The sequence below is a fragment of the Mirounga leonina genome, unplaced genomic scaffold (genome assembly GCF_011800145.1).
Source record: "Mirounga leonina isolate KUSES-001 unplaced genomic scaffold, KU_Mleo_1.0 Mir_151, whole genome shotgun sequence".
Taxonomy (NCBI): Eukaryota; Metazoa; Chordata; class Mammalia; order Carnivora; family Phocidae; genus Mirounga; species Mirounga leonina.
The window spans coordinates 5,098,612-5,125,653 of NW_023270377.1; the positions used below are offsets into that span (position 1 = coordinate 5,098,612).

At 44.9% G+C, this 27,042-nt stretch overlaps 1 pseudogene; it reads right to left on the reverse strand.

Annotated features, from left to right (window-relative positions):
• On the reverse strand, nucleotides 1-27,042 carry LOC118012625 (annotated as a pseudogene).

Below are 27,042 nucleotides of genomic sequence, written 5' to 3' on the forward strand. Positions count from 1 at the left end.
TTATCCAGCAATGCTGCCAGCACTGGATGCAATCCTGGGCTACAAGTCTGTACACTTCTTTGCAGCTGGTCCTGAGATAGCAGAACCTTTCACCTTTTTGTTTACCATGACCCCTGCATTATCTTCAAATAGGGAAACACACCATCTTTTCTCCAGTCTGACTTTCGTGGTTGAATTCCCACTGCTGGAGGTACCTTCTTTCTGAGCTCCATGGCCATCACCATGTCACCCATTCCAGCAACAGGAAGTCTGTTCAGTCGTCCCTTGATCCCCTTCACAGAGATGATAATACAGATTTTTGGCTCCTGTGTTGTCAGCACGGTTGATCACAGTTCCTACCTGAAGACCCAGGGAAATCAGGAATTTCACACCGAAGGACCCAACCGCATCCTTGCTTTGATATCTTGAACACAGGAATGGGACAGAATGGATATCATTCTTACAGTAACTCTAAGTTTCCAGCTCGCAGATGACTGGCTATGGAACATGAGGTCAGAGATGGCTCGCTTCCGCAGTGGGGCTTGCCCGTGGGTGCTGAATGCAGGCTTTTGGTTGGGAGCTGACTGAGCCGAGGGATCTAGAGAAGGCGCTCCAGAGGAAGTTTGATTGGGATGCTTCATGTCCCTTGCACCAGCTGGGAGGAAAGCTCATTGCAGGGTTCTGCTTCATCAGTAACCACAGCTCATGCACAAGCCGGTGCTAACTGTTGTTTGGATTTTATTATGATTTTATGTCATTTGTCATCTCTTTGCCCTCTGTGAGTCTCAGTTTCTAAAGAGTTATCTAAGAGTTTCTATGTTATTGCTGTGTAGCAAACCACCCCAAAACATAGTGGCTTAAAAAAGCAATCATGTGTTACTTCTTTTTCTTTTCTTTTCTTTCTTTCTTTCTTTTTTTTTTTTTTTACAGATTCATTTATTTATTTTAGGGAATGAGAGAGAGAGAGAGAGAAAGTGCAGGAAGGGCAGATGGAGAGGGAAAGAGAATCTCCAGCAGACTCTACACTGAGCGTGGAGCCCAACACGGGACTTGATCTCACAACCCTGAGATCATGACCTGAGCTAAAATCAAGAGTTGGACACTTAACCAAGTGCACCACTCAGGTGCCCCAATCATGTGTTACTTCTTATAAACCTGTGGTTTGCCTGGCCAGGCTCAGCTTGAGTGTACGTCTGCAAGCTGGCTGGAGAATAGCTGGTCTAGGAAGGTGTCAGCTAAGAAGACTCAGCTCTGTTCCATGTGGAGCTCATTCTCCAGCTGGTTAGCCCGGGCTTGTTCTCACAGTGGAGGCAGGGGTCCAAGAGAAAGAGCAGAAGAGCATGAAACATCTTGAAGCCTAGGTTCAGACACTTGCACCACATTTGTTGGCTAAAGCATGTCCAACACCAGTCTGGATTCAAGGGATGAGGAAACATACTCCAACTCTTGACGGAAAGAATGTAAAGCTACATTGCAAAAGGCATGAATATAAGAAGGAGTGGAAAATTGGGGTCATTTTTGTAATCCATCTACTGAAATCAGCTGTTATCCTGCTGGTGTGCCCTTCAGTCTCAGCAAGGGCTTGTAGAAACAGACCATAGTCACCCTAGTGGCCCATTTTGTGAACGGCATTGTACGCAAAGTGAAATCCTGACAGGTGTCCAGGAGTCCTCTCTCTGTCGGGTCTGGTACCCTTCCCTTTTCCTATCCCATCTGTCTTCTCTTTCCCTCCCTTCTCCCCAGAGAGCCTTCCTCACAAGGCCATGGAGATTTCAATTTCTCAGACTCATCCTGGAAAGGCAGCACCAAGCCTTCATGCTCCTCCCAAGAACAGGCTTGTTATGCCATTCAGCTTCTTCACGCAGAGTATCTGCAGACAACACATTTTCCTCTTGCTAATGTTGTCCACCTTTCATAAGATAACTTTATTGCTTTATTGCCCTACATGACTTTGTCTGCCAAAGTTGAAAAGAGAAAGGAACAATAGAGGGAAGGGGGGAAAAAAAACATCCCACCAGACTTACCATAAAAAAAAAAAAAGAGCTCTTTTTATCTGGGGATGAAAAGAAAGCAGACGACAGATGGGGGAGCCTCTTTGGAAATGTTGAATCACTTCCACAAAGACAGACATTCCGGCAAATTCTCCCAATGTTAAAATTCCAGCCATGTTTATTGGTGGTCAGCTGCAGATGTGCCCTCTTCTTTCTGGAAAAGAAAACGCAAGCGCAGCTTCCTCTTGAACCACCCTGTCAGGGAAACAATGGTGTCCTTTGGTTCCATTGGTTCTGTTCCTAGCTGAATGATGACATCATCGAAGCATCTGATTTCCCCGCCTACATAAAAGGAGATTAATGGCTAAGACCACAAGAAGGACTATTGTTTTGCCAGCTTTGTTCAAATTGGTGGTTAAAATACTTTCTTTCACAAAATGCAACATTGCCCCAGAGGTAACAAAACCCCCTTCTTCTGTGATGTTCCTTCCCTGCTCTGAGAAAGACCACACACAAGGGACGGAGCCATGCCCACAGTCAATGCCCCTGATTGTCCCGCGTCTAGATTCCCCACCATTAGCCCCAGCTGCCAGGAAATCAGAACTTCATATGGAAAAGCCAAGGTGAAACAAAGCTATTGGGGCTGTGGTCAGAAAAAACAACTCTATTTGTTAAATCCCAGGCTCTTTAAGGATGCTGGAACTTGAAACCTCGAGTGTCAAGGCTGACCAGTGACCTACGTTCTATCAGTTGGGTTTCATGCCGTTGTTTTAAAGAGCGATGAAAGAAGAGGCCAGATCGTGATTCCCATCCGTTATGACATTACCTGTCACAGAGCCTCTAGTATCCTCCCAGATATGAGCAGAGCCCCCTCTCCATTCCATAGGGTCCCTGGGTCTCGCAGCTGTTTACAGGACTTTGCCGAGGCTGGGAGGGCTGGGGGTCCTCGTGGGTGGCTGCTCCAGCATTAACAATAACTTCTTCAGGCTGTTGGACTCTTTGGTCCTTGGACTGCTCCACACATTAGTTCTGCAAAATGAGTACAAGATGGGAATGTGCCACTTGTCAGTAGATTTGGCAAGGATGTTACTGTTTATGTAAACAACGGTGAGAAAGACTACCCCCGCCCTTTAAGAATCCTTTTGTCCAAGTCAATGAGAAACTTTCTATTCTGAAACTCAAGGTTTGAAGTTCGATGCCCGTGCTGTCCAGCGATGGTGGAAATATTCCCTGTCTGCGCTACCCCGTACCGTGACCACTAGTCACATGTGGCTCCTGGGCACTTTGCCACCTAGTTACTGCAACTGAGGAACTGCCTTTCACTCTTATTTAATTTTAATTAGTTTAAATGTGGATAGCCGCGTGTATCATCTAGACACCTTGTATAATTATGTAGTTCTCTTATAAAGCGTAAGGGACACTTACCCCAGCAAGTCTGCTCCCAGGTATTTGTGCAAGAGAAAGGAAACATATGAACACACAGAGAAACGTATTCAACTGTTTGTGGCAGCTTTATTCATAATCTCCGGAAATTGGAAACAACTCCAAAGTCTATCAACTGATGCAAGGAAAAACAAATTGTGATACATCCGTAGAGTGAAATACTAGCCAGAGATAAAAAGGAACACATTTCTGATACACAGTAACGTTACACTAAATGAGAAAAGCCAGACTGTATAATTATATGATCTGTTTATCTAGAAAAGGCAAGCTCCAGTGATGGAGAACAGTCAGCGGTTGCCTGAGGGTGGAGGACAGGAGAAGAGAGCACAGGGAGACCCCCAAGAGGCACAGGGGTGCTCTCCAGGGATGCAAACATCCTGTATCTTGAACATCGCTGACCACACACAGTTGTTGTAAATCTCACTGCGCTGTACACTTAAGATAGGTGAGTTTTATTTTATTTTATGTAAGTTTCATGGTGGTTTTTAAAGACTCCCTACAGCTTTTCAAATGAAAATTGTGGAATTTAGGTCCCATGGGTTCCTTGCTTCTCTACCGACCTACTGAGGTCACTGCAGAAAACAGCCCGGGGCAAGTTGGTGGTGGTTGCCCCAAGCCCTCTGGTGAACTTCAGGCTGCCGAGCTCTCTCTCTCCAGTCATGATGTGAAAGCATATACATGATTTTTTAAGGAACTATTTACGCGCTCGTAATTGAGCTTCCCCGGACATGACGGGGAAGTCAAGCCAACACCAAACATGATGCTTTCATGAGCCACCTTTGCCCTCCCTGAACTGGACTGCTTCCTGCTCCGTGTCGACCCCAGCCCAGAGGCAGAGACTAGCACCCTGGGGGGACATGCCATGCCTGCTGGACCACAGCACAGAGAGACCAAGCCAGGGTCCAGACACTCTTGCTTCTCCAGGGCCGGGAGTGACCTGCTCTACTGTGAATGCTCACAGCCCCCGGCATCCTATTTCATTACTAGGAGGAAGCTCCCTTTGAGGGAAGGGGTTGAGGCGCCTGTCTCCTGGGGAGGCACATTCGGAGCTGAGGGTACAGGAAAGGTGTTGGATGTGAGCTGTGGAAACCGAGCACCGTGGGCATCCCCTTGGAAGGAGAATTCCTTATGCCTAGACTTACTTCCTAACATGAAGGGCTCTCTGGCCAGGAAGAGTGTCCTTACAGAAGCCAGCCTCCCTTGGAAGCTTCAGGACATGTGCTGCTAAGGCTACAGAAAGCGTGTGAAGGAAGCATCCTGTAAGAGTCCAAGACTTGAACATACGCATTCACCCCCAGTTCCCTTCTGAAACCCCACTGGGACAACAAGGAAGGTTTTCACTTTGGTTGTTTGTTCTGTTCCTTGGTCATGAGTCTCTAAGAGCAAATGGAACAGAAGATAAGAGCCAACAGAGAGAGTTGAACACCGAAGAGCAGAGGTGTGGGTCATAACTGATACAGCCAAAAAGTATGGGGAAACCTAAACTGGCCGCAGAGGCACTCAAGCACCAGCTGGTGTGGAGCCATAGAGCTGAGACGCGCAGGGAGGGGGGCACCGAGGACTCTCGAAGAGGGCTGAGGGTGGGTTAAACACAGGAGGATGGCATGGAAGTCAGTCACAGTATTGAGACCCCTAAACCTCCTCCCCCTGCCCCCCTCGGCCGGGCAACCCCTCTCCCCTCCAGCAGAAGACTGGAGGTTAGTCTCCTGAGGATGGAAGACACAGGTGCTGGGCTGGGGAAAGCAGCACCTCCCCGGTCAGGGGCACCGTCCTGAAGTCACCCAGGGGAGTCGGCGGACACCCATCCTGCTTCTGCGGGGAAGCTTCTAGAACCTCAGGCTTTCAGCCTCCAGGAAAGAGGCTGTTAGAGTCTGGGAATCTGAAACAACACCGAAAGCATCCCCCAAACAGAGCAGCTCGCCCAGACCACCCCATACGGGCCCCATCCACCTACACAGGGGGTCTGGTCGGCTTGCTAGAATACGCATGGAGACAGAAAGTTACAATAAATACATGAAGCTATCAAAGTCCCCAGAAGGACTGAAGAGCTATTCTTCCCATGAGATATAAATATGAATGCTTCAAAAGTAATTTTAGAAAATGAATGTAAGAGGGTAACAACAAAGATCTTGGGATTAAAAAGAGAGACAGAGGGTAGAAAGTTAATACCTGATAAAAAATTTTGAAACTGAAGTAAAAAAAAAAATCCCCAGAAAGCAAAGCAGAAAGACAAGAGATGAAATCAAGAGGAAAAAAGATGAGGACACGAGAGAACTGGCTGGAAGGAATCATGGTCCAAATAATGTGAATTCCAAAGGGGAGACGGGAAGGGAGGCTGGAGGGCCACCCTGTTCTGGAACTGAGGGACCTGACTTCCCATGTGAAGGACGGCCAGCGCCCAGCTGGGGGGATCCAGGTAGCCCCCCTGAGCCACAGCGTCAGGACATCCCAGAGCACTGGGGACAAAAAGAACCTCTTTCAGAGAGCGGGCGACAGCTTTCTCACAGGGATCCAGAATCAGAAGGCTTTAGGACTTGCCAAGAGCCACACTGGGAGCTAGCGGACCATGAAGCAACGTCCTCGACCCCATGAGGAAAAGTGATTTCCAGCCTCGAATTCCCCCACCCTTCAGTCGGAGGAGAGAAAGAGACATTTTCAGATATTAAAGATTTCGGAACAATTACCTTCTGGTCACCTTTTGTCAGGGTGCGATGAAGATGTGCTCTGCTGAACTGAGGGAGGAAAGAAGGCATGAGAAGGTGGGAATCCAGGAAGGGGGTCCCCAGGAGAGGCAGGCTGCACGGACGCCCCCGGTCTTGGAGCAGGAGCGTCCCAGGAGGCCAGCCCTGTGGGGCCCAGAGAACTGCCTTGGGGGTAAGTTGAGGTTTTGTATGGCAGCGCCAGCGGAGTGGTAGGAGAGGACGGCTGTGCTCCTTGGGGGTTGGGGGTAAATGAGTGTTAACTAGGTCCCAAGCCAGGCAAACCAAAACCAAACCATCAGTAACTCCAAGAAAAACAGAATGATGTAGAAAAGGAAGTGTTAGCATCGTGTGCTATAGGCTTAGCATGGTAGGCGTCAAGGTCCCCCGGAGAAAACAGCTAGGAAGACAGTATTATCCTGTATGTGCCAATAAACAAACGTATTTATTTATTCGCTTAAAGGAATGGGCTTGTGCGGTTGTGGGGCTGGTGAGTCCAAAACCTGTAGAGCCCCTGCTAGAAGCTCGGGCAGGAGCTGGTGCTACTGTCTGGAAGGAAGCATCTGCTACCTCAGGGTAACCTCTGTCTTGTTCTTAAGGCCTTTCACCTGATTAGATGAGGCCCACCCACATCCTTGAGAATTATCTCCTTTACTTAAAGGCAAGTGACTGTAGATGATGTTTACCTTCACAGCAACACCTACATTAGTGTTTGTTTGGATAACTAGGTACCATGTTCTGGCCGAGTTGACACAAAACTCACCATCACAGCTGGGAACTGCATTTACGAACTTACTATATTAAGGCAGATACTAGCTGTTGATCTCGCCAAAGTTACTGCATCACCTCATTGGGAAGGATGAAGGAGAGGACATGGCACATGCATGCCGTACAGAGGCCCAAGTCCTCAACCACCGAGGAGAGTCACCAGCTGACCACTGGGGTTAATAGATCCCAAGGGCACAGTGTGATTTCAGACATGGAGGCCGATACCGAAAGAATCGACTGCCGTTGGTGAGGGTCGCTGTCCCTGGGAACTAGTTCATGGGGAAGCAGGGAAGGGCCTATTTATAATAGGACTTGTAGAAGAGCAGGACTTTTCAAGCTGTGGGCATGTGAGACTTGGATTATATAAGGACTAAGTGAAAAAAAAAAAATGAACTGTAAACCATGACCACGGTCTTGCCCCCAGTTCCTCTGGATCCTAGTGTTCATTAATCTGCTTTCCTCGGAACCATGCCCCTGGCAATTCCTAATTGCTAAGGTGAGGAGGCTGACCCTCCGGCCAGATGCAAAAGGCCTATTAGACATGCCTCTGTGCGTGTTTATCCCAGGGTCTCTCCAGGAGGCCCCGCTCGGATGAGAAAGAGCAGGAGTTCTTGCACTGGGATGGGCCATCCCACCATGGGTTTCTCCTTTTATTTCTCCTTCTTTCTCTCCAAGCTGTGAGCAGCGGGGGTCAGGCATCCCCCATTCAGGTGTTGAAGGCATCACAGCGAGGTCCCTGCGATGATGCCACTGTGCCCATGGGCCCGACAGGCCACGGAGGCTCAGGAGGACAGTGACTTCCTGGAAGGAATTCAAGAGTGGGTCTTCTCTGCATTCACTGTGAGCAATGGCAAGGCCCCCTAGGACCGACCATTGATCCTGGAAACCTTGTTCCATAAAAGATCATGGAAACCTTTATTTCTGGAAACCTTCTATTAGAGTTGAGTTTAAAGCATTGCCATAAATATGATCCAACACCATCACGGGGCTACACTACATATTTGATGGCATCCCAGTCATTTCTGGGTCCCCAGGACTGGGTGCAGTGCCCGACACACAGTAGGTGGTCTAGAAATGTGTTCGCACGAAAGCATGCACAACACAAAGCAGGTTATTTTTCATTATGTCCTTCCAAGGAAGGTGACATCTGAGAAAAATAGGACTTCCAGTTGGCACGACAGAAGTCCCAGATGTGTTCAGTCCCTCCATGCTCCAGACGCTAGGAACAGAGAGGTGAAGAACCTTTAAAATACAGCATATGCGGGGCCCCCGGGTGGCTCAGTCGGTGAAGCGTCTGCCTTCGGCTCAGGTCACGATCCCAGGGTCCTGGGATCGCGCCCCGCTTCGGGCTCCCTGCTCAGAGGGGGTCTGCTTCTCCCTCTGCCTCTCCCCCCACCCTGCTTGTGCTCGCTCTCTCTGTCTCAAATAAGTAAATAAAATCTTGAAAAATAATTGAATAAACTAAAATACAGCAGGTGTGTACCCTCCTTGCCTGCCAGGTGTTCGTGGAGCTGGAGCAAAATCAGTCAGGGAAAGAAACACTTTCTTTCCTCCCTCCTTTCTGGAGGGAGGGGAAACTCCACTGGGCGCTTCTCCGTGAGGCTGGAGGCAGGGACTTCAGAGAGAAATGCAGGTGGCTCCTGGGAGGGCAGGAAAGGTTTGGAACAGCACGGCACCGTGGGGTGTGAATTGTGCAAGGCCCCCGGTGCTGAGATGGGGTTGGTGAATTCCTGCAGCCTCGCCTCACAGTCGCTGTGTTCGCGTGGGAATGGGGTGCGCCTGTGAGCACCGGGCTGTGATGTGACCCTCGGGGTGGACTGAGCATGGGGAGGATGCCCAGGAGGTCCCCGCGGGAAGGTGATGGTGAGAATCGCCTGAGCAGGAGCAGGGTGGGCCTGTGTGTCAGTGGTAAGGGAGGGGCATGGGGCTAGGCCCTGTAGGAGTGGACTTGCACCTTCAGGATAAGCTTCCAGGCAGGTGGGTGTTGGGGAATGGCGCCAAGGTGGGGGCTCAAAGAGGAAGAGTCTGGGATCTGCATGTAGCCCTGAGAATGTCGATCTCCCACACCTCACCCCCAGCCCTAGCTGTGGGCTTTAGAAGAACAGAGAGCCTCCACTAAGCAGCATGGAGGGCAGGTGTGGGACCCACGGGGGAGGTTCAGTCTAGGTGAGGAGGCGAAGAGGTACCCCAGTGAGGGATGTTTACTAATCTCTGGATGAGGGCTCCAGGGAAACTGCTGGGGAGGAAGCTGGAGCAGCGCTGGGGGGAGCCTTGAGCAGGGGAAAGGGGGTTTGCTTTGGGGACAGCAGAGAGGAAGAGGGGAGAGGAGAGGGTGAGATTATCTGGAGATGGGCTTTCAAGGCCCAGGTGTGGAGGCCTGAGGACACACCAGAGGGGAGCCTGGGTCTCGGGACATCCAGAGACACCTCCCAGAACCCAGGCCTGGGCATAGGTGTGTGCTTGACCACGTGACCAGGAAGCATAATGGACTCATCTTTTAACCCAAACCGTGACAGACCACCAGCCAGACCACCCTGAAGTTGTGTCCCTAGTCACTATCTCCAGGTGCCTGGGAAAGCCTGCGTACCTCTCTAATTGAGCCTTATTTTTGTTTTAATTTAATTCATTCTATTTTAAGTTTGTAAACTACCTCAATCGTTTTTAAAGACCGATACACAGCCTAAATCAAAACAACGAACAAATTTACCAACCACTTTTACTTCAGTGAACAAGTACAGCCCAAGTCCCAAATCATAAATTAGCCTAATAACTAGGAATTACTTGTTCCATATTGAATTTCTTTGGGACTTAAGCTAAACATAAACTGGAGCAAATTGCTTTCATTTAAGAGACAGAGAAATGAGCAGACCAGAGCTAATTTTTAAGATTATTTTTCAAAAATGGCAAGCAGCACCCCCCCCCCCCCCATCCCAGGCTCACATCCTAATCCCTGAAACCTATCTCTAATGGCCTTACTTGACACTTTGGACTTTGAGGATATGATTAAGCAAAGGATCTTGAGATGGGAAAATCTTTCTGGATTATCTGGGTGGGCCCAAAACAATCACAAGGGATTTTATAAGAGGGAGGCAGGAGGTCAGAGTCAGATATAAGAAGAGACGTGCTTGAAGATGGAGGGTGGTCCCTGGAGCCCGGGGAAGTAGGCAGCCTCTCTGGCAGGAAAAGGCAAGGACAGATTCTGCCCTAGAGCCTCCAGAAGGAGCACAGTTCCGCTGACACCTTGATTTTAGCCTGGTGAGACCCATGTGCAGACTTCTGACCTCCAGAACTATAAGATAATATATTTGCGTTATTTTAAGCCACTGAATCTGTGGTAATTTGTTACTGCAGTAATAGGAAACTGCTTTGAGCCATATTACCATTAGTATTAAAATATTAAACCTGAAAACTGATCCTGACCCCAGCCTTAAGGTAAACCACGGTTCCTCTCCAGCCCAAGTAGCTGGTGTATTATCTAGACTGCAAGGTATGAGAACATTCCATATGAGACTGGTCATCACCTTAGTGAAGAGATGATGGCTTCCATGGAAGGCCTTAGGTCCAGCTCTCTCCCAGAGCTGCGAGGTTGGAGGGACCCAGGGCTCCGGGACACCCACTCGCGATGGAGGTCCTCAGAGTCGGGTCGAGCCTCAGCCCACCCTTTGCAGATTCGCAGGCTCCGGGGATTAGGACGCAGGCATCTTTGGGGAGCTATTACTCTGTTTACCACAGGACTCTAGTGCCAGTTTTAAATAACTTTAATTCACTTTAAAAAAATGTTCTATCTGGTCTGTTTATTTCCCTGTCTTCCCTTTTAGAACAATTTATTCCAGTTTATGTTTAGCTTTAGTCCCAAGGAAATCCAATATGCAACTAATGATTACCAGTTATTAGGCTAATTTTTCATTTGAGGTTTTCGGGAATTGGAGAATTCGTGGAGATGTGAACACACTTTTGGCAGGAAGGTGAGGACGCGAGGCCTGGGGGTTCGGGGACGGAGGAGCAGACCTCTTCAGACACGGGAGGCCTTTCTCTGCAGAGAGCTCACTCCCAGCAGACCTCAAGCCTTTGCTGAAGCCCTGCTCAAGGAACGCCTCATGCCCACACTCCTGGGATTTCAGGAGCTCAGGGCATATATTAACCATGGTGGAGCTGTGGCCTTGGATGTTTCTGTGCCTGGGAGGTTCGGGAAGAGTTTTTTTAAGATCGGTATTTGGAAAAAGCAGGACTCCTCGTGAGACAGGGAAACGGAAGGCCTCCATAAAATTCTGCTTTTTGCTCCTTTCCCTGATTCTGTTCTTGCCAGGATCTGCACCTGCACCCCACTCTTCGCATGCCTCAGAAGGCCAATAGCATGTACTCCTTGTAAGGGGCAAGGAGTTGATGATTTCTCTAGAACAGTAACATCTAAGGCGGGACCAGGTGAGAATGACCGTAGGAAGCCATCCTATGCGTATCCCAGACCACCGGCGCTAGACATCTCGATGCCAAGACCCTCGGCTCCAGGAGATGACACCTGGGCCCTCGTCTGTGTTCTAACCACTTCCGGGACGCTGAGGTTCCACGTACACTGGACCACCATCCTCAGTAAAAGCCCCCAGGCTCCAAAGTCGAGGCTCATGCTCCTTTCCTCTCCGAGTCTCCCTGATGCTCCATCTCTCTCTCTCTCTCTCTCTCTCTCTCTCTCTCCTCAGTAAACTCTGCTTTCACCTCCTGCTGGCTCATGTTTGATTTCCATCCTGCATGAAGCCAAAGACCCTCTTGGCTGGTCCTGCAGGACCCCCTCTGGGTCCTCACCCGGCCTGCCTGCATCGCTTGCACACATTCCTCCTCCTTACCAGATCCTGGGGGTGGGGTTCTCGTTTCTTGATTTGTTTATTTGTCCTAAGCTGAAGCCACATTCCCCAGGCAGTGGGAGGGTCTGTGCGGAGCAGACAGTAAGGGGAGGGGATGGCATTGTCTGAAGCGCTTTGAAAAGAATAATAAAACCAACTAAAAGCCAGTCTGGTTTTTATCGTCTCGATGTGCAGGCGGTTCTAAACAGGGTCAGTGATGACAATACTCCTACATGAACTGGAATCTATTTTTGGTATAAATTGCAGACATCTGCTACTATCACTGTCTCAGTAATAGATAATAAAGCTTCAAATTGCACATTAATAACACTGTATTGCACATGAAAGTCACTGCGGAGAAGCCGTGGTTTTGCTCGCCGACTCTGGGGGTGCGTCTTCCTTCACCCCGAGACTTGAAGCAAACGGAGAGGTACCCGGGAAGAACCAGGCTCTGGTTATGCCCCTTCTTTCCTGCTTATTTTAGTTCCTACCAGCAGCTGTGTGCTGAATTTGAATATCTTGAAAATGAAACGTATTCTCTTGTCATTGCTTATTTTAAAACTAAAGAGTATATCGAGAACATAAAATGTACAAAAGTGGTGTGATTTAGTAGTTGCTTGAACTGTGCCTTTTGTAGATGCTTCAGTTTTATTAAAACCTGCTTGTTGGTTACTGGACAATTATTGACATAAACTATTGTATCAGACTGTCCCAGACATCTACCGCTAAAAGAGTGGATCTTAAAAGTTCTTAAAAGTTCTCAGTACAAGAAAAAACTTTGTAACCAGGCAAGGTGATGGATGGTAACTTACTGGGTAATCATTTTGCAACATACACATATACCAAATCGTGACATTGTACAGCTGAAACTCAGACCATGTTATATGTCAATTGAGCCTCAATAAAACTGTTAAAAAATAATAAGGTAACAAAAAAATATTCTACCAGACCATAACCAAAGGATCGAAGTCTAAACCATTATGTAGATTTTGGAACCATTGAAAAAAAAGAAGTGTGCTTATTTTCCCTTTTTTGTACCACAATACTTATTTTATTTTTATGATTTAATTTTCACCAATTATGTTTCTTTTCTGGTCATTATTATTGTTTGTTCATTTTGAGACAAGGAAACTGAAGGGATTCCATTTTTAAAAAGCCATTTTGGGGCACCTAGGGCGCTCAGTCGGTTAGGCGTCTGCCTCTGGCTTGGGTCATGATCACAGGGTCTCGGGATCGAGCCCTGCATCAGGGTCTCTGCTCAGCGGGGAGCCTGCCTCTCCTTCTCCCTCTGCCTGCCTCTCTACCTGCTTGTGCACGCTCTCTCTCTCTGTCAAATAAATAAAATCTTAAAAAAAAAAAAAAGCCAGTTTTTTTTCCCCTTTGCTCCTTTTCAGGCTTCTATTCTTGCTAGCACCTGCACTCCCACCGAACTCTGCACATGCCTTGTAATGCAAATAGCATATGTCCTCCTTGTAAGGGACAAAGAGATAATGATATCTTTGGAGGCTTCCAGAACAATAGCCAACATCTAAGGAGTAACCAGGTGGGGTCGTCATAAACATTCTCCAAGACCTTTGCTCCAAACACCTTGAGGCCAAGACCAGGAATGAGTTGAATTTTGGAGGACACCTGAACCCTGTCCTTGTTCTCACCAGTTTCTAGATACCTAAGAGGGCACGTGCAGCAGAGCACAATCTCCAATAAAAACCCCAGACCCCAAGCAAAGATGAGACTCATGCTCTCCTTTCTGAGTCTCCCAGATGCTCTGTCCGCGTCTTTCTCTCTCTGTATCTTCAATAAACTCTGCTTTCACTCCTGCTGGCTCATGTTTGATTTCCATCCTGCGTGAAGCCAAGGACCCTCTTGGTTAGTCCTGTGGGACCCTCCCTCTGGGTCCTCAGACCCCGCCTACCAGCATCAATTTCATAATTATTATGAAAAATAATTTTGTTGTATAAGAAGGGAGGTGTTGAGATGCAAACCGCTCTGGTGGTCAAACATGCTGGGTACTCCCTGGGACTGCCCTGCGTCAGTGTCCCCCAGGGTGCCCGTGACCCTTGGGGTTCGACCCCTTACGCCCTGCGGTGGATGGGTGCATGTTGGCTATAAGGAGAAACTGCTCCCAAAAACCCCACCTGATCATGTGTCCTCTCAAGAACAGAGCGTCGGATGGAACTCGCAGTGTGGTTGTCCTACTACCTAGCGGACTCAGGGCTCCTGGCTCCCACTGACACTTGAATTGGGGGCTGTTATCTTTACAAGGGTGGAATTACCTGAAGCCAAAAGGGCACTGAGGGCCACTCCCCTTGACCTTGAGCCTTGACCTCAGGCTCAAAAAACAGGGGGGTGGGTATGGGGTGCCGGACTGGCCCTAATGGGACGGATTGAAGGAAGTGAGCCCACGGTCCTTCCTGTGGGACACCCCTGACTCTGTATCCTCCTTCTCTTGAGGAACCATCACTATCTGGAAACAGAGGGAAGATCTCCTCCACCGTTGAGGGGAGCAGGCAGCTATGGGACAGCTCCGACGCTGGGCTGATTCATGGCTTTGTGCAACTCTGGGATTATCTGGTAATATTTGAGCAGGGAAATATTCAGGAAAACTCGGAGACATTTCAGAAGTGCCAGTGGGGGCCATTATGGTCTGGGCATAAATGTCACTGTGGCCTCATTTGTATTCCAGGCTGGCGAAGCCTGCAGCAAAGTGTGGGTCACAAATTGTGAAGCCAAACCCCAGGAGAGATGGGGTAACGTCAGCCTCCCCAGGACTGAGCTGCTTAGAGGAACTGATTAATTTAGCCATTTGCAGGCCACTTCTAGAGAAACTGCTGTGTCCAAGTGTTACAGGACTTTTGTCCCTTTAGTGCCCACGGTTCTTGGTCACGCCACTTCCAAGAATGAAGAGGTAGACCAGACGAAGAGTGGAGGGCAGCAAAGCTAAGTTTATTGAGCATGAATATAAAGCTCCCGGAGAGGGAGGGGTGCCGAGTGGGTTGCCCCCAGGGTTTCTAAGCTTAGGGGTTTTTATGAGATCTGTTGCAGAACTATCTTAAGCAACCAGGGTGTGCTGAGTGGTGCCAATCAGGGCTTTGGTCACGTATCTGTCTACCTATTAGGTTAATGTCTCTGTGCTGATGGTCTTTTTTTGCTGACATCTGGGGGCTTAGGTCTTAAGTGCCTCTTGCCCGTGATATTGACAAATGCTTGTGGTTAATTGTCTTATTTTAGGACATTTTGCCAAAGTCATTGTTGCAAAGCAGAATGTCAGTGCTGTTTTATCTTAGCTGTCCTGACTCTTTTATTTTCTTGTTGGGGACTCTGGCCCTGCCTCCCTAATGGTCCAACTCACCCCTAACATAAGCACTGGGCTGTATTTAAGCTGTAAACATGCTTGATTTTCAAAAGAGACACAAACATTTTTGATCCATATAGACTGCATCCCGAAGAGCAGGAGGAAGCAGGAGGGCTTCCTGGTGACAGGTTTTATGAGATCAGAAACGGAGGAGGTACGAGGGGGAGAGGAGGAAAGAAAGGGTAAACCCAACCCAGGGAAAGCGCACGCTGAAAATACAGCAAGCAAACCTAGAAGCCTGGTTGCAGAGTTCCGGGACAAGAGAAGAGGAAGAAGCTGCTGAAATGCACCCCAAAAGCACAACCTGGGCTGGACCCCACGTTGCCAGGACAGGGCAGGAGGCACTGCTGCACCCCAGCCCCCCCGGGGGGCGCCGGTCTGCTCTGGCGCCAGCAGTGCAGCAAATGGTCCCCTCCCTCCCTCCCTCTATCATCCCTCTGGCTCCCCACAGCCCCAGCTATGGTCTCAGTCCCTATCCTCCCCACGGTGACCCCTCCCCAAACAAAAACTGTACGGCTTCACGGGGTCTCCCAGCAGCGAGGGGGGCCCTGCTCCCGCCCCTTGGGCTCCCTCCTGGATGTCTCCGATCCCTGGGGACTCAGGGAGCAGAGGGGCAGAGCTGATGGGGGCGAGGGGAGGAAGGAGGTGCTCTCAGCAGGTGAGTTGTGGGGGTCTTTCAGCGGCTCCAGCAAAGCTGCAGGTGGAGAAAACGAAGGCCCCCAACAGTTTGTTACGTGTGCTTTGAATGTAACCCATAGCAAAAATGACAGTTAATGAATGTAATTGGAAAACAAGTGTCCTGTAATCACCCTAAGCAGTAATGAGGGAAACAAATACTGAGCGAAATTTAAAGTCCTGATATTCATATTCATGACAAATAACTAGATAGTCAAAAGATTCTGGTTTTGCTCACTAAAAGCGCTTTAACCTTGTTAAGACCCAAACCAAATAGACCATATTTCTTTAAAGAATAAAATACTCAGGCCCCTGAGGCCTGGACTTCCCCAGGCCCCTGCTGACCTTTGACCCTGAGGCACCACCCGTCATGCGGCGCTCTGGAATCTTCCAGGGACCTGGCCTCCCCAGAGACTCCCTCAGAGGGAAATTTCGGACGTGGAAAGAGAAAAGACAGAAAGGAAGAACACAAGTCATATGGGCTCCGGGGGAAATAAGAGAGGCCATAAAAGTCACTCTGCGCTTTGTTTTGGGTTCCTGGGAGGTGGGGGGGCGGGGCAGGAAGCTGCTTGGAGAAATTCATGACTTTAATATTGAAAGCAGTTACTAAGTTTTCTTTCCATGCCTAGGGAAATCGCTTTATGACCGATAACCAATCAGCAACCCAAACACACTGACTTCTACTCGAAGAGAATCCACCAAGTGTGAATTCATGGTCCCCCTCGAGCCCTTGTGAAATCACAGGCGTGTTCGAAGCAGTCCGTCAACTCCAACTGGCTTCAGAGCTTTTAAAATACCAGTCCTGAGGCTACATGAGCAAAGCAACTGCCCTCAAATAGTCTTTATAAAAAATAAATGCATTTAAATAAAAGGCTTACCGGACCCACATCCCTTCAGAGTCTGTAGGACAACAGTTCACACCTGTGAATTTTACTGAGAGGGGGTGTTTTGTAGTAGAAAGAACACCAGTGTCATCCTAGTCCTAATGATCTTTAGCTACATGACTGACAGATTCTGTTTCCCAAAGATGGCCCCAACAGTGTGCCCCATTCCGCATGTTCTTCCGGGGTGTGACCACGTCATGCTCCATCAGGAGAAAGAGCTAAGTGCTCTCTTCTGGAATCTGGGCTGCTCTTACTGACTGGTTGGCCAATGGAAGGTGGTGGAAATGATGCTCTGGAATTTTTGAGGCTCTTCTGGAAGATGTGCCCCTTCTGCCCAGGGCTCTTGTAAGGCTCACTTCTAGTAGTCTCTCTCTCTAAGAATCTGGCGTCTGTGCTGCCAGAGGGGCTCCTGTGAGCCTTCGGGCCAGGGCCCAGCCAGGGTCCCAGCACACGGCCAGCATCAGTGGTGGTCACTGGAGTGTGCCATCTTGACCTCCAGCCCAGCGGCCTCCAGAGGCGGCAACCCCAGGAGAGACTCCCAAAATAGAGCCACCCAGCTGAGCCACTAGGTTTTGGGCAAACAGATCCTGGGAACAGTGACCATGGGCTAGCCCCTCAGCTTTTTGGATCCTGTTTTTGCATCTGTTTAAAAGAGAAAGAAGATGGTCTTCTGGAGTAGCTGATACCTAAGACTTTTGTAAAGATCAAATAAAAATGTTTTAAGATCTGTATAGTACTGTAAGTTATTACTGCTTTTGTTTATCACTTCTTCCTTTCTCTACTTTTAATTTTATTAGTACTTCTTATTTTTTCCATTAAAAAAAATTTCCCCTCTGGTTACAAGAGCAACACAAACTTGCCATAAAAATGTGTCAAATAGACGGAAGCTGCAGGAAGATATAATCCTTTCACAGAACTAGAACTACTGTTACCATTTTAGAATATTGGCCATCAATCTTTTTTTATAGATATTCTAATATTCACATGAATAATATGCAGTGGGTGCCTTTTTATCTAACACAGTTAAAATGATTCATCAGTGGGTTAAATCAAAAAACCAAAAGTCGGAAGTCATAAAAAATACATATATAATTTAATTTTATTTTAATTTAAAACCTATCATAAATAAAAATAGACAATGTTTTCATATGATGCCTTGGCTCTGACTGGAGTTTTAAGTCGTCTTTCCTACATAAACTGTACCCAGGATGCATTTTTTAGGATGGATGGTTTTGTTTTCTGTGAAGTCAAGTATATCCTTAAGGCTACCCACACAAAATCTAAGTGTAGAATCCTTCTAGATGTCACTCTTTTCTCCCCAACCTTTACAGTGATCTCACTAACACCTCGTCACTGAATTCCATGTGCATTTTTATGCAAATTGCTTTTATTTTCCTTTCTAAAGGAGTCTTCGATGTTCCTAAGAACATAGTTTAGGTGGTCATATTTCATTTGTTTACTTTGGTCATCGTATTTCGTCTGTTTGTTGTAATTAAGCATATATAAAATTGCTTAAGTACAATAAGTAAGACCAGATTTGGCAAAAAATAACTTGCAATGGTCAAGTTTAATTATGAGAGCTGAACGGCACAATTATTGAGCTTGAAATCTACCCCCAACACTAGAGAAAACACATTGCTTTCAGGCCCATAAAATATCCACAAAAACATGTTTTAGACAAAAAGACTTCTTTTGTCTAAAAAAGAAGTCTTCATAAATTCTATAATAGAATATATTTTGAAATAATTAACAAAACCTAAAAAATCCCAAGTGACTGCAAACCAAACAAATTTTTCAAAATAAAGATCAGATTTCAAAGTAAGCGTCCTTAAAATAATGAAATATTTAGAACCCAATAATAACGAAAACCCTGTGGGTTAACATGTTTTGGAAAACAGAGAAATTAGTACTTATAGAAAAATGGATAAATGTATTTATTACAAAATAGGAAAGATTACAAACAAACAAGTTAAGCATTGTACCTGGAAAGTTAAAAAAGAACATCACATCAAACACAAATCAAAAGGGAGTGGAATAATAGAGATAATGCAGATGTCTATAACAATGACAAAGCCAGAAATAGGAGAATAAAAACAGATAATTAGCAACAAGTAGTTGATTTTATGAAGAGAAAAATGAGAGAAACCTCTAGCAAGAGTAATTAAGATAAAAGATTAAAAAGTGCAAATAAACTATATATAGAGAGAGTGGATAGATGGAAACCCACAGATTTTAAAATAAGAGAATATTATGAACAACTGCATTCAAATTAACTTTAAGAGGTAAATTTCTGGGAAAATGTAGAATGTGAAATTAGATGCAAGAAGCAATAGAAAACTTGAATAGAAGAACAAAAACGTAAACATTTGAAATGGTCATTAAAGACCATTCGCTCCCCAAATAGGCCCTAGGTTCAGCTGGACAGTTAACCAAGCTTTCAAGGAGCAGATAATTTCTATTTTATATAAATTATTCCAGAAAATGGAAATCTGTTAAATTAATTTTATCATGCTGTGTAACTTTTATTCCAAAATTGGATAAGGTAGTACCCAAAACAGTATTTTATACTCCTGCTTCACTTCTGGATACTCATGCAAAAGTCTCAAATAATATATTCATCAACATAAACTAAGATATTTGTAAAGTTATATTCTGATCCAGCGAGGTTTGCCTGAACACTGCAAGGATAGTTTAATATCAGAAAAATCAGGGGCGCCTGGGTGGCTCAGTCAGTTAAGTGTCTGACTCTTGACTTTGGTTCGGGTCATGATCTTGGGGTCATGAGATCGAGGCCCACTTTGGGCTCCTTGCTCAGCATGGAGTCTGCCTGTCCCTCTCCCTCTGCTTCCCCCACCCCTCACATGTGCACATGCTCGCTCTCTCTCTCAAATAAATTAATAAATTAAATCTAAAAAAAAAGATCAAAGGATATAGTTTACCACATTATTAGTTCAATGAGACAGTCCTTAGAATTATTTATCTCTGCAGAGTCAGAAACTCCTTTTTATAAAATAAAACTTGTGATTGCAACATTTAAAACACCTGTTTATAATTAGTCTTCTCAGCAAACGAGGAAATGCAGAACTCCACAACCTTCAGCCAAAGTCCCACTTAATGAAAACACTTTAGACACATTGGCTTTAAAAATACAGATTGGAGTAAGGGTGTTTGGTATGGCTCAAAGAAATACTGGTGGTATTGACCTGTAAGACAACTATAAAAAATAAGTAACATTGAATTGGAAGGGTTGATATAAAATTGCATTGTTTGCAGATGATATTGATGTAGGAAAGATGCTGGGGTCTGGAGCGGATGGCCAAGAAAGAACTCTTGAGACGTCTTTGGTGCAAAAAGGTGATTTTATTAAAACACAGGGACAGGACCCTGTGGGTAGAAAGAGCTGCCCTGGGGTCATGAAGAGTGGCCATTGTAAACTTTCAAGTTGGGAGGGGATTAAGGACAGCGTTAAGTCTCTAGGGAATTCTGGAAGCAAGGTTTCCAGGACCTGAGGGAGCTAGCTGCTGTTAGGGAAAGGTCATTTATTACCGTCTAATAAAACCTGAGTCATGAGACCCTTCAGAAGTGTATGGGTAGGTCATATGCTTGGAGGATGATTGCCAACATGTATCATGGGGGTAGAGATAAAGGGAGTTTCCAAAGGGATTTTTATATGTTAAAGTAGACTTACAGGATCCCCGGGGGTCAGGCTAAGATTGCCTTTTGCCCTTAGCAAAGTATCAACATTGAGGCAGTTCAGTCCCTAGAGGAATGTCACTCTGCCTGTTTCCAGGACTTGTCAATGGGCTGTAAGTACTAAGGAAATTTAACTTTTCTTTGCCTTTGTTTCCCACATCAATATGATCCTATTGATAAAGATGCTGTTCTTGACCAAACTCCTGAGACGCCTCTGAGTCCTTTTTGGGACCTTGGCCTATAAGAATTACAAACTCTCATCACAAATGGTCTCATGTCTGCCTCCCAGTCTCCGGGGAGGGTGGGAGCCTAACTTACTAAGTGCAAGTTAGTAGACACAGATGGCCTAATCTCATTGACCAACTCCCTACCCACTTTTCGGACTTGTCTACATCCCATCTTCCCTCTTCTCCTCCTCCTCCTCCCTCTGAAATACTGGGTCACCTCTGCACACATCGGAGATGAGCTCAGTTTTATACTGAAAACTCTCCTCTATAGCAGTAGTCTAAATAAAATCTATCTTGTTATTTTTAACGAGAGTCTGGGGAATAATTTCTCTTTGACTCTCTCTCTCTAAAACAAACTAACTATTTAGAAATAATGACTTTAGGAAGGTTTCTAGACCAAAACAAATTGTAAAAACTCAATGACATTTTTGTACTGGAAAGAAAAGACAATTCTTGATATTATTACAACTGTACCAAAGACTTTCCTTCTACATGAGAACTCTATGAAAGAAAAAGTTTTAAAGAATACATAGGAAAATTGAAACCAAAAAGGCGAAACTGTTCTTTGGAAAAGATGACATCCCTTTATAAACACATCAATTCTCCCCCCAATTTTTCTGTAAATTCCAAGAAGTTAGATTCAAATTTTCAGATAGATTTTTTCAACTTTCAACCATCTTCCTCATTTAATAATACATTTCCTGATATATGGAAGAATAGAGATTCACAATAGTGAAGGGAACCTTGACAGACGTGTCCTACCAAATTAGCACAAAGACACAGTAATGTGGCAGGTGTGGTGTGGCCCTGGCTGTGGGCAGAGAGTGGCTGAGGGGACACAGAGATCTCTTGCCCTGTAAATTGAGAACCTGATGTATTACAAAGATGGTTTCAATGGGGAAAGACAGATGATTTAGCAGATAGTGCTGGGAGAACTGGCCCATTATGTAGAGGAAAACAACAGTGGATCTTAAATAACAGCCTACATAAAGGCACACCCTAGTATATACTTCTGCTTCCATTTATGGAAAATTCTAGAAAATTCAAAATTATCTGTGGTGACAAAAAACAAATCCGTGATTTCTAAGAATGGGGGTGGGAGACAAAGGGATGGATTACAAAAGGTTGTAAGAAAATTTCGGGGAGTGGTAGATAGGTTCATTACCTTCATGTGATTATTTAATAGGTGTATATATTAAATTTATCAAATTGTACAATTTAAATTTGCACGGTTTATTATACATCAATTATACCTCAATAAATCTATTTTATTATTTTTTATTTTTTTTTAAAGATCTTATTTATTTATTTGACAGAGAGAGAGAGAGATAGCGAGAGCAGGAACACAAGCAGGGGAGTGGGAGAGAGAGGAGCAGGGATCCCAATGTGGGGCTTGATCCCAGGATCCTGGAATCATGACCTGAGCCGAAGGCAGATGCTTAACGACTGAGCCACCCAGGCGCCCTCAATAAACCTATTTTAAAAAGGCAAAGAGACAAGAGAGAAACTTGACCTAGGCAAAGAAAGCCAAAATAGTACAAATATCAGGAGAAAAATTAGGATTTGATTATATCAAAATTTAAATTTAATTTAATGATTTGATTATATCAAAATTAGAGATTTATGTTCACTAAAGTACCAAATAGATAATGTCAACAGGCAGAGGAGACATTGGTTAAAGATCTTTGCAACATGTATAATTGGTACTAGAACACTATCATGAAATTACAATCGTGTTTATTTTGTGAATAAGTAAGAAGACAAAAAGCCCAATAGAAGAATGGGTGTAAATAAATTCATACAAGGGGAAATCCCCTCCCCTCCCCTCTACCTCCTCTAAAAAAACAAAAAAACCCAAAAAACAACAACAGCAAAAACCCCAGTTGAACTTAAATAGGACAAAAATCCAATTCCTCAATCACACTAGTCACATTTCAAGTGCCTCCTAGTCACCTGTGGCCACCAACCACCGTTATCAGACAGCTCAGATGCTGAGCATTTCCATCACCACAGAAGTTCTCTGGATTGTGCTGGTTTGGAAGCTTCATTGTTTGCCTTTTTCATATAGGTCTATAATTCACCTACAAGCGACTTGATTTTTTGTGATGGTGTAAGGGAGAGGTCACTGTGCACTGTCCAGTTGTATAGATCTACAACTGACCAAGCACCAATAAGACAAAAACAGTGCCATCCATCCACTGCTGTATCGTGACAACTTTATCATAAGTCAAGTGTCCACATATGTGCAGGTCCCTACCTGGGCTCTCCACTTTGTTAGTTTGGTCTCCGTTTGTTTGTTGCAATTTGGTCTGTTGTCTCATTTTATACCTACTCTCCATAATCTTAATTCCTGTGATTTCATAATAAGTATTAATAACCAGTAGAGTATATTTCTCAACTTTATTATTCCCCTTCGAGATTATCTGAATTATTTTTGGCCATTTGCATTGCCATAAAACTTATAGTGACCTTGTCGATGTGCGCAAAAATGACCTGCTGATCTGCTGCCTGGGATTGCATTGAATCTATAGATTAATTTCAGTAGACCTGACCTCTTCACACGTTGGATCTTCCCATCCACAAACACGTTTATAGTCTTATGTGGAGACACCTTGCAAATCTTCTGGTAGATATAGTTCCTTGTTGTTAAAGAAACAAAATTCAACTGAGTAAATTTAAAGATCTAATCAGCTTTATCCAGTGATTTATGAATCAAGCAGCATCCCATTAGCAAGTAGGAAGGAAGGGATGCATCAGATAGAAGGATTTTATAGGCAGAAAAGCAGCAGAACAATCAATGAAGAAAAGAAAAGATTGCTTCGGACAGGGTCACCATCCCTTAGGGGGAAGGGTAAGGGGTCTTATTAGGCGGATCACCTCATCTTCTTTTGGGGAATGGAGAGGGCCCATGTGACTTATCTCACTAGCACTGGTCAGAAACTTCTAACTGATCAGTTAAGACTACATCTCTGGGGGAGACTGAAACTACATTTAGTTAAACCCTGTTTGGTATCTCGGCCCAAGTGATTCCATTTTGGGCCTGTGGTTTCTTTGGTACAGTGCATATTATATTTTGATGCTCTTTTAAGTTGCATCATTTTTAATGTTTCACATTGAACAAATTTGTTAGTTTTTTCAAAGAACCAACTTTTGACTTTTGAGCCTTTTTATTACCTGATTACGATTTTATTTCTTTCTGGTTTTGTTTATTATTTCCTGTTTTCAAGTTATTTTTCTAACTTACTGAGATAGAAATAGACATCATTGATTTTTTTTACCTTTCTTCTTTCCTAATATATGTATTTCAGGTTATAAAGTTCCCTTGAAACATGGTTTCATATGCAATCCACAAGTTGTCTTTGTTTTTGAATCAAACAGTTTTAATGAGGGGTTTCGGGGGAGGGTCGAAGGGCTGGGAAGCCGATGAGATCAGAAGTCCTCGGCTGGGCAAGGGTCTCTCTGGGCTCACAGTCACACAAAGCAATCACAGGTTTTATATGTAATTTTTTCTTATATCTTAATTAAAAAACATTTTCTACTTCTTCCTTGACCCGTGTTATATAGAAAAATAATGCTTGGAGCACCTGGGTGGCTCAGTTGGTTAAGTGTCTGACTCTTGATTTCAGCTTAGGTCATGATCTCAGGGTCTAGGGATCGAGCCCCGAGTTGGGCTCCTCACTGGACATGGAGACTGCTTGAGATTCTCTCTTTCCCTCTTCCTCCACCCTTACCCTGACCCCTGTCTCCACCACCGTGCATGTGTGTGCTCTTTCTCTCTCTCTCTCAAAAAAAAAAAGAAAAGAAAAATAGTCCTCAATTTTCTTAAATTGGGATTTTCTAGTTATCCTTTTGTTTGCAGTTTTTGGCTGAAATCCACTGTAGCCAGAGAATATTCCTATCTAATCCAATCCATTGAAATGGGTTGAGATATGTTGTGGCTCAGCATGTGGTCAGTTTAGATAAATGTTCCCTTGCACTTGAGAAAATGAATATTCGGCAGCGTGGTTGGAGTGATATACATATTAACAAACTACCCGATTTATTAATTTTCATACATAAATTAGGTTCATTTGTTAATTGCATTGTTCACTTCCTCTATATCTTTTGTAAATTTTTAGTCTGCCTTTGCTATTTTTTATTAAAAGAGGCAGGGAAAACCTCTATTACCATGGATTTATTTATTTCTCCTTTTAATCTGGTCTACTTTGGCTTCATATACACTGAGGCTCTATTAATTAGTAAGACGTCTATACATTTAAAATCCTTATGTCTTCCTGGACAAGGGACCCTTTCATCAGTATGAAATATTCCTCTTTTTCTCTAATAATACTTCTTGCCTTAAATGTTCTATGTCTCATATAATATAAACAATTAACTTTTTTGGTTAATGTTTGCCATATAAAAAAATATATATATATATTTGCCTCCAAAGGTAAAAACATGATTAATTATTACATGAAATTTGGGGAGATAAAAATATCTTTCAAAATATATACCTTTCCATTTGTATAACACCGTGAAAGAATTGCAAGACCATACACGGATATGTGAAGTACAGTGGAGGAAATCTAGTTAATCATATTGTAATAATGTTGTATAAGGGAAAGACGGTAACCAGACTTATTATGCTGGTGAGCATTTTGTAATGTATATAAATGCTGAATCATGGTGTTGTCACTCGAAGCTAATATAATATTGTATGTCTACTCTAATAGGAAGATGAATTAAATAGATAAATTGCAAGAGTATCTACAACATCATAAGTAGGGAGGAAAATAAAGCACAAGAGCATATTTCAAACATGGGACTGAAGGAGATGAAATGATTAGTTTTGGGGTGAAAAGTCTAGAAACGGACTAGATTTTGCTCCCTGGTCCTTTTGTAATATGCCCACAGATTCAGGAAAAGGAAGATTACAGTTGTTATGGCTGGCTTATTTCCACCAGGGGGAAGTATAGTATTGTAGATAAAGTAACATAACTTACCAAGCAGGGTCATGAAATAGCTAGGACTCAGAATGTCATGTTGGCTGGTTTTGCTAAGAGAATGTAGGGAGAGAGTAATTGTAAGCCTAAGTGGATGGGCCTTTCATGCTTCATTCTTGTGCCACATGATAAGGATTAGGGAAACTCCTGTGGAGAGATTTGATAAAATTTGTCCTGTTTCTTCAGAAAAAGACATACTATGATTTTGAAAAAAAAAAGTATGTATTGATCTAAACCTCACCATTCTATTATTCTCTTATATATATCCTTTCCAATAACATCAATGACAACTTTGATCAAGGCTAACTGACCTGTTACAAGAGTGGAATGATAATAATAGTGGATTAATAATTTAAACAATTTAAAATTTACCAAGCTCTGGTCCATAAGGCACCACACAGAAGGCACCAGCTTTAAAGGCTGAGCTAGTTAGTGCTCCAGGGGACCTAAGGGATGAGAGAATAAAGCTCCCAAATGTGGGAGACAGATTCATGGAAGCTCCAGAGCCTGGACCGATCACCAGGGAAATCAGAAATGGGAGGGGCTGCAAGCAGGGGGGCGGTGAGGGGCAGGCCTGGGGGAGTGGTGAGCCAGAATGGAGGATGCAAGCCTCGGTAGGACCACGGTTTCACTGTAGGGAGCAGGGCTGGGGAGGTGGGTGCGGATATGGATGACTTTGAAGGCGAGGCCAAGGACGAAGGATGTGGCCAGACGTGGCTGGGAAAAAGTAGGGTTCTGCAGGGGTGTGGGTGGGCTAGGACTGTGCACAGTGTTTCTGAGTCTCACCCAGAGAGCCAGGCTCAGTCAACAATTTCTCATGCTCACATCTGATCAAGTCAAAAAGACCTCACTTACATAAGTCTCAACAATGGACAGGTCATGAATGCTTGTTCAGCTGACTTTCTCTGCCTTGTGAAACCCCAGTATGTCTTAGCGCCCACGTGGCCCAGTCCGGCCACCCGTGGTGTCCTCCAAGGACTCCAACCACGGTGTGTCAGGGAAAGAGCATGCGAGGTCATAAATCTCACCCACTCCAGCACTTCCTTTCTTCTTTTCTGTGTGCTCTCCCTCTCTACAAACCCCCAAACTTCTCAAACACCCACCCCATCTGCCTTTCTGCTCTTCTCTCCTGCATTCTTCAGCTCTTTAAGACTCAGCTTGGTCTTCCTGCTTTCTCTTAGCTTCCCTCTGTGAGCATCACCACCGACGGGACCTTGGATCTGGCTCAAGGCAAGCACGGCATCTGCCCTGCAGCTGACGCTATTCATATTTTTCACTGCCCTTCCTGGATTATATATTTTAAATGTAAAGCATCACCTATCTCAACACTACTTTTATTTTCCCAGCACCATCCCTAATCTTTGCAGTGGCCTCTCCTAAAATAATAGCAAGGCATACAGTAATGTTTTAGCTTCCTTAATTGCCAGTATCCCCGTGTCTTGTTTTAAGGGCGTGGATTTTCTCCTGTACCTTTCAACACTGCTGTCACCACTGGAAGGCTCAGCCGGCAT